This window comes from Eriocheir sinensis, unplaced genomic scaffold, assembly GCF_024679095.1.
Source record: "Eriocheir sinensis breed Jianghai 21 unplaced genomic scaffold, ASM2467909v1 Scaffold97, whole genome shotgun sequence".
Lineage (NCBI taxonomy): Eukaryota > Metazoa > Arthropoda > Malacostraca > Decapoda > Varunidae > Eriocheir > Eriocheir sinensis.
The window spans coordinates 588,961-599,457 of record NW_026112352.1 but is presented as its reverse complement, the minus strand read 5'-3'; positions in this window follow the sequence as shown (position 1 = coordinate 599,457).

Genomic DNA, 10,497 nt, shown 5'->3' with positions numbered 1-10,497 from the left:
ATAAAATATATATGCAAGATACACATTAAATAATGTAAATATGTATAAAAAAGTATATACAAAAAACAAATAGAATAATGTAAAATCGTATCAAAATAAATACACAGAATATTAATAAAATAATGTAAATTTGTATGAAAATAAAGATGCAAATTTCCCATAAAATAGCGCATTTCTTATAAATATATATATACCAAAATACACATAAAATTTTTAAATTTGTATTGAAATAAATATACAAAATGCATATACAATAAGATAAATTTGTATTGAAAGAGATATGCAAAAATACATATAAAACAATGTAAATTTGTTTCAAAATATTTATACGAATACTAATAAAAAAACGTAGATTTCTATAAAAATATATATACAAAATACACATAAAATTAAGTAAATACGTATAAAAAAATTTATTCAAAATACACATAAAATAATGTAAATTCGAATTAAAATAGATAAACAAAATACCAATAAAAGAATGTGTATTTGGATAAATATAAATATACAAAATACACATACAAAATAAACATAAAATAAGGTAGATTTGTAATAAAATATATGTACAAAATACACATACAATAATGTAAATTTATATGAAAATATATATACAAATACACATAAAATACCATGAATTTGTATAAAATATGTATTCAAAATAAATATTAAATAATGTAAGAGCGTATAAAAATATATATACAAAGTACATATAAAATGAAAATTAAGATGCAAAATACCTATAAAATAACGCATTTTTTATAAAATTATTGATACCAAAATACACATAAAATATTTGAACTTGTATTAAAATAAATATACAAAATGCACATACAATAAGGTAAATTTGTATTGAAATAGATATGCAAAATACATATAAAATAATGTAAATTTGTTTCAAAATATATATACGAATACACATAAAATAACGTAGATTTCTATAAAAATACATATACAAAATACACATAATATTAAGTAAATACGTATAAAAAAATGTAGACAAAATACACATAAAATAATGTAAATTCGTATAAATGTAAATAAACAATATACCAATAAAAGAATGTGTATTTGTATAAATATAAATATACAAAATGCACATAAAATAACGTAGATTTATATAAAACTATATACATAAAATAACGCAAATTTCTATAAAAATATATGTACAAAAATGAACATAAAATAAATTTGCATAAAAATATATATACAAAACACACTTTAGATAATGTAAATGAGTATAAAAATATGTATACAAAATACCTATGAAATAATCTAAATTCGTATCGAATTAAATTAAGAAATACCAATAAAATAATGTAATTTTGGATGAAAATATATATACAAAATACACATAAAATAACCTAAATACAAATACAAGTATACACATAAAATAATTTAAAATTGAATGAAATAAATATACAAAATAAACATAAAATAAGGTAAATTTGTAATGAAATATATGAAAAAATACACATCAAAATAATATAAATTTGTATGAAAATATATATGCAAATACACATTAAATAACATGAATTTGTATAAAATTTGTATCAAAATATATACTTATACACACAATAAAATAACGTAATTTTTTTATGAAAATGTATATACAAAATACACATAAAATAATTTAAATACGTACAAAAATATATATACAAAATCACATAAAATAATGTAAATTTGTATGAAAATATATAAACAAATACACATAAAATAATGTAAATTTGGATAAAATATATATACAAAATGAACATTAAATAATGTAAATATGTATAAAAAAAAAATATAAAAAATACACATAGAATAATGTTAAATCGTATCAAAATAAATAAAGAGAATATCAATAAAATAATGTAAATTTGTATGAAAATAAAGATGCAAAATATCCATATAATAACGCATATTTGCATAAAAATATATATACAAAAATACATATAAAATAGTTAAGTTTGTATTAAAATAAATATACAAAATGCACGTACAATAAAGTAAATTTGTATTGAAATAGATATGCAAAATACACATCAATAATGTAAATTTGTATCAAAATATATATACGAATACTCATAAAATAGAGTAAATTTCTATGAAAATATACATACAAAATAGATATACAAAATACACATATAACTAGTTAAATTTGTATTTAAATACATGTACAAAAACACATAAAATAATGTAGATTTGTATGAAATGAAAACAAATACATTTTATATAAAATATATATACAAAATACACATAGAATAATGTAAAATCATATCAAAATAAATACACAGAATATCAATAAAATAATGTAAATTTGTATGAAAATAAAGATGCAAAATACCCATAAAATAAAGCATATTTTTATAAAAATACATATACAAAAATACACATAGATTAATCAAATTTGTATTAAAATTCATATACAAAATGCACATACAATAAGGTAAATTTGTATTGAAAAAATATGCAAAATACACATAAAATAATGTAAATTTGTTTCAAAATATATATACGAATACACATAAAATAGCGCAGATTTCTATAGAAATATATATACAAAATACACTTGAAATAATGTAAATACGTATAAAAATATATATACAAAATACACATTAAATAATGTTAATTCGTGTCAAAATAAATAAACAAAATATCATGAAAAGAATGTGTATTTGTATGAAAATAGATATACAAAATACACATAAAATAACCTAAATTTGTATAAAACTATATAAAAAAATACACAAAAATAATTTAAACTTGTATGAAAATAAATATACAAAAAACATATAAAAATAGGTAAATTTGTATTGAAATACATATACAAAATACACATAAAATAATGTAAATTTGAATGAAAATATATAAACATATAGACTTAAAAGAACGTAAATTTGTATCAAATATATATACAAAAAAAACATTAAATAATGTAAATATGTATAGCAAAATATATACAAAACACAAATAAAATAATGTAAAATCGTATCAAAATAAATACAGAAAATATTAATAAAATAATGTAAATATGTATGAAAATTAAGATGCAAAATACCCATAAAAGAACGCATTTTTTATAAAAATATAAATACGAAAAAACATAAAATATTTGATTTTGTATTAAAATAAATAGATATACAAAATACACATAAAATAAGCTAAATTTGATTTGAAATATATATACAAAATACATAAAATAATGTAAATATGTATCAAAATACCTATACAAATACACATATAATAACGTAAATTTGTATAAAAATATATAAACAAAATACACATTAAATAATGTAAATACGTATAAAAAAATGTAAAAAATACACAAATAATCATGTAATTCGTATCAAAATAAATAGACAAAATACCAATAAAATAATGTAAATTTCTATGAGAAAACATATACAAAATACACATAAATAACGCAAATATCAATAAAAATATATATAATATAATATATTTTTATACATATTTAAAATATTTAATGTATATTTTGTATATATATATATTATCCAAATTTACTTGTTTTTATATGTATTTGTTTATATATTTTCATACAATTTTAGATTTTTTTATGTGAGTTTTATATGTATTACACTACAAATTTGCCTAGCTTTATGTGTAATTTGAATATATATTTTCAAACAAATTTAAATTATTTTTGTTGATTTTTGTATATATTTTATACAAATTTTAGTTATTTTATTTGTTTTTGTATATATATTTTCCTGCCAAATATACATTCTTTTATTGGAATTTTGAGTATTTAATTTTTACGAATTTACATTATTTTATGTGTATTTTGTATATATATTTTCTACGTATTTAAACTATTTTATGTGTATTATATATATACATTTTCATAAAAAATTACGTTATTTTATTGTGTGTATTCGTATATATTTTGAAACATTTTATACAAATTCATGTTATTTTATGTGTATTTGTATATATATTTTCATACAAATTTATATTATTTTATGTGTATTCTTACATATATTTTATTACAAATTTACCTTATTTTATGTTTATTTTGTATATTTATTTCATTCAATTTTAAATTATTTAATGTGTATATTTGTATTTGTATTTAGGTAATTTTATGTGTGTTTTCTATATATATTTTCATCCAAAATTACATTATTTTATTGTTATTTTCTTAATTTAACTCGATACGAATTATGATTATTTCATAGGTATTTTGTATACATATTTTTATACTCATTTACATTATCTAATGTGTGTTTTGTATATATTTTTTTATGCAAACTAATTTTATGTGCATTTTTGTACATATATTTTTATAGAAACTTAAAACGATATTTTATGTGTATTTTGTATATGTTTTCTCATACAAATTTACTTTATTTAATTAGTTTTTTGTTTATTTATTTTGATACGAATGACTTGATTATTTCTGTATTTGTATATGTTTTTTCATACAAATTTATATTATTTCATTGGTATTTTGTTTATTTATTTTGATACGAATTACATGATTATATGTGTATTTTGTGCATATTTTTTATACGTATTTACATTATTTAATGTGTATTTTGTTTATATATTTTCATACAAATTTACCTTAATATATGTGTATTTGTATAAATATTTTGATACAAATTTACTTTATTTTATGTATTTTGTATATATATATTTCAATTCAAATTTAGCTTATTTTGTGTGTATTTTGTATATCTATTTTCATACAAATTTAATTACTATTGTGTATTTTTGTATATAGTTTTATACAAATTTACGTTATTTTATGTGTATTTTGTATATTTATATTTATACAAATACATATTCTTTTTTTGGTATTTTGTTTATTTATTTTGATACGAATTTACATTATTTTATGTGTAATTTGTATACATTTTTTTATACGTATTTACTTCATTTATTCATTTATTTATTTGTATATACATTTTTATAGAAATTTACGTTATTTTATGTGTATTCGTATATATATTTTGAAACAAATTTACATTGTTTTATATGTATTTTGCATATTTATTTCAATACAGATTTACCTTATTATATGTGTATTTTGCATATTTATTTTAATACAAATTAATTTTTTTATGTGTATTTTTGTAAATATATTAAAAAAAAGCGTTATTTTATGGGTATTTTGCATCTTTATTTTCATACAAATTTACATTATTTTATTAACATTCTGTGTATTTTTTTTGATACGATTTTACATTATTCTATTTGTGTTTTGTATATATATTTTTTATACATATTTACATTATTTAATGAGTATTTTGTATATATATTTTATACAAATTTACGTTAATTTAAGTGTATTTGTTTATATATTTTCATTCAAATTTACATTATTTTATGTGTATTTTGTATATGTATTTCAATACAAATTTACCTAATTTTATGTGTTTTTTGTATATTTATTTTCATACAAATTTAATTTATTTTTGTGTATTTTTATATATAGTTTTATACAAATTTACGTTATTTTATGTGTATTTTATACATTTATTTTCATACAAATACACATTCTCTTATTGATATTCTCCTTATTTATTTTGTCACGAATTTACATTATTTAATGTGTATTTTGTATATATATTTTATACGTATTTACATCATTTCATGTGTATTTTGTATATATATTTCTATAGAAATCTACGTTATTTTAAGTGTATTCGTATATATATTTTGAAACAAATCTTCATTATTTTATGTGTATTTTGTATATATATTTCATTACAAATTTGCCTTATTTTATGTTTATTTTTATATCTATTTTCATTCAAATTCAAATTATTTTATGTGTATATATTTATTTGTATATACGTTCTTTTATGTGTATTTTCTATATATATTTTCATTCAAAATTACATTATTTTATCGGTATTTTGTTCATTTTTTTCGATACGAATTTAGATTATTTCATGTGTATTTTCTATACATATACATAGAGAGTAAATTTCTATGAAAATATATATTGAAAATACATATAAAATTATGTAAATAAGTATAAAAATATATATATCAAATACACTTAAAAAAATGAGAATTCAATATAAATTTACCTTATTGTATGTGCATTTTGTATATTTATTTCAATACAAATTTAAATATTTTATGTGTATTTTGGTATATATATTTTTATAAGAAATGCGCTATTTTATGGGAATTTTGCATCTTTATTTTTATACAAACTTACATTATTTTATTTTCATAGAAATTTACTCTATTTTATGAGTATTCGTATATATATTTTGATACAAATTTACATTATTGATGTGTATTTTGCATATCTATTTCAATACAGATTTACATTATTGTATGTGTATTTTGTAAATTTATTTTAATACAAATAAATTTTTTTATGTGTATTTTTGTATAAATATATTTTTATAAAAAAAATGCGTTATTTTATGGGTATTTTGCATCTTTATTTTCATACAAATTTATATTATTTTATTAATATTCTGTGTATTTATTTTGATACGATTTTACATTATTCTATTTGTGTTTTGTAATTATTTTTTTATTCAAATTTACGTTATTTTAAGTGTATTTGTTTATGTATTTTCATTCAAATTTACATTATTTTATGTGTATTTTGTATATGTATTTCAATACAAATTTACCTAATTTTATGTGTATTTTGTATATTTATTTTCATACAAATATAAATTATTTTTGTGTATTTTTGTATATAGTTTTATACAAATTTATGTTATCTTATGTGTATTTTGTATATATATTTTCATACAAATACACATTCTTTTATTGATATTTTGTTTATTTATTTTGACAGGAATTTACATTATTTAATGTGTATTTTGGGTATATATATATTTATACGTATTTACATCCTTTCATGTGTATTTTGTATATTTATAAAAAATGCGTTATTTTATGGGTATTTTGCATCTTTATTTTCATACAAATTTATATATATATATATATATATATATATATATATATATATATATATATATATATATATATATATATATATATATATATATATATATATATATATATATATATATATATATATATATATATATATATATATATATATATATATATATATATATATATATATATATATATATATATATATATATATATATATATATATATATATATATATTGATATATATTTATTACATTATTTATGTATTTCGCATATCTATTTCAATACAAATTTTCTTTATTGTATGTGCCTTTTGTATATTTATTTTGATGCAAATTTAACTATTTTATGTGTATTTTTGTATATATATTTTTAAACAAATATGCGTTATTATATGGGTATTTTGCATCTTTATTTTCATACAAATTTACATTATTTTATTGATTGTCTGTTTATTTATTTTGATACGATTTTACGTTATTCTGTGTATTTTGTATATATATTTTTAGACATATTTACATTATTTAATGTATATTTTGTACATATATTTTATGGAAATTTACGTTATCTTATGTGTATTTCTTTATATATTTTCATACAAATTTACATTATTTTATGTGTATTTTGTATATGTATTTCAAAAAAAATTTGCCTAATTTCATTTGTATTTTGCATATCTATTTTCAAACAAATTTAAATTATTTTTGTGTATTTTTGTATTCTTTTTATACAATTTTTTTTAATTTTATTTGTATTTTGTATATATATTTTCCTACACATATACATTCTTTTAGAGGAAATTTTGTTTATTTATTTTGATACGAATTTACATTATTTTATGTGTATTTTGTATATATATTTTTCTATGTATTTACTTTATTTTATGTGTATTTTGTATATATATTTTCATAAAAATTTACGTAATTTTATTGTGTGTATTCGTATATATTTTGATAAAAATTTTCATTATTTTATGTGATTTTTGCATATCTATTTCAATAAAAATCTACCTTATTGTATGTGTATTTTGTATATTTATTTTAATCCAAATTTAATTATTTTATGTGTATTTTTGTATATATATATTTTTTAAATATGAGATATTTTATGGGTATTTTGCATCTTTAATTTTATAAATTTTTACATTACGTACATATCTTTTATACGTATTTACATTATTTAATGTGTATTTTGTTTATATATTTTTATACAAATTTACGTTATTATATGTGTATTTGAATATATATTTTGATACAAATTTACATTATTTTATGTATTTTCTATATTTATTTCAATTCAAATTTAGCTTATTTTATGTGTCTTTTGTATATCTATTTTTATACAAATTCAATTATTTTTGTTTATTTTTGTATTAAGTTTTATACAATTTTACGTAATTTTATGTGTATTTTGTATATTTATATTTATACAAGTAAACATTCTTTTATTGGCATTTAGTTTATTTATTTTGATACGAATTTACATTATTTTATGTGTATTTTGTATACATTTTCTTATACGTATTTACTTCATTTTATGTGTATTTTGTATATATATTTTATAGAAATCTACGTTATTTTATGTGTATTCGTATGTATATTTTGAAACAAATTTACATTGTTTTATATGTATTTTGCATATCTATTTCAATACAAATTTACCTTATTGTATGTGCATTTTGTATATTTATTGTAATACAAATTTAAATATTTTATGTGCATTTTGGTATATATATTTTCATAAAAAATGCGTTATTTAATGGGCATTTTGCATCTTTATTTTCATACAAATTTACATTATTTTATTAATATTCTGTGTATTTATTTTGATACTATTTTATATTATTCTATTTGTGTTTTGTATATATTTTTTTATACATATTTACATTATTTAATGTGTATTTTCTATATATATTTCATACAAATTTACGTTATTTTAAGTGTATTTGTTTATATATTTTTATTCAAATTTATATTATTTTATGTGTATTTTGTATATGTATTTCAATAGAAATTTACCTAATTTCATGTGTATTTTGTATACATATTTTATACAAATTTAAATTATTTTTTGTGTATTTTTGTATAGAGTTTTATACAAATTTACAATATTTTATGTGTATTTTGCATATCTATTTTCATACAAATACACATTCTTTAATTGATATTTTGTTTATTTATTTTGATGCGAATTTACATTATTTAATGTGTATTGTGTATATATATTTTTATACGTATTTACGTCATTTCATGTGTATTTTGTATATATATTTCTATAGAAATATACGTTATTTTATGTATTCGTATATATATTTTGAAACAAATATACATTGTTTTATGTGCATTTTGCATATTTTTTCAATACAAATTTACCTTATTGTACGTGCATTTTGTATATTAATTTTAATACAAATTTAGCTATTCTATGTGTATTTTTGTATATGTATTTTTATAAAAATATGCTTTATTTTATGGGTATTTTGCATCTTTATTTTCATACAAAATTACATTATTTTATTGATATTCTGTGTATTTATTTTGATACGATTTTACATTATTCTATGTATATTTTGTATATCTATTTTATACCAATGTACGTTATTTTATGTAAATTTGTTTTCATTTCATACAAATTTACATTATTTTATGTGAACTTTGTACATATATTTAAATACAAATTTAACTAATTATATGTGTATTTTGTATATCTATTTTCATACAAATTGAAATTAATTTTGTGTATTTTTGTATATATTTTTATTCAAATTTTCGTAATTTTATGTGTATTTTGTATATTTATTTTCCTACAAATATACGTTCTTTTATCGGAATTTTATTTATTTATTTTGATACGAATTTTCATTTTTTTTTGGTGTATTTTATATATATATTTTTATACTTATTTACATAATTTTATATGTATTTTGAATATATATTTTCATAGAAATTTACTCTATATGTATATGTATAGAAAGTACACATGAAATAATCTAAACTCGTATCGAAATAAATGAACAAAATACCGATAAAATAATGTAATTTTGAATGAAAATATATATAGAAAATACACATAAAACAACGTAAATACAAATAAATATATACACATAAAATGATTTGAATTTGAATGAAAATAGATATAAAAATAAACTTAAAATAAGGCAAATTTATAATGAAATATATATACAAAATACACATAAAATAATGTAGATTTGTTTCAAAATATATATACGAATACACATAAAATAACGTAGATTTCTATAGAAATATATATACAAAATACACATGAAATGTTGTAAATACGTATAAAAATATATATACAAAATACACATTAAATAATGTAAATTCGTGTCAAAATATATAATTAAAATATCAATAAAAGAATGTGTATTTGTATGAAAATACATATACAAAATAAACATAAAATAACGTAAATTTGTATAAAACTATATATAAAAATACACAAACATAAGTTAAATTTGTATGAAAATAAATATACAAAATACACATAAAATTAGGTAAATTTGTAAAGAAATACATATACAAAATACACATAAAATAATGTAAATTTGAATGAAAATATATAAACAAATACACTTAAATTAACATAAATTTGTATAA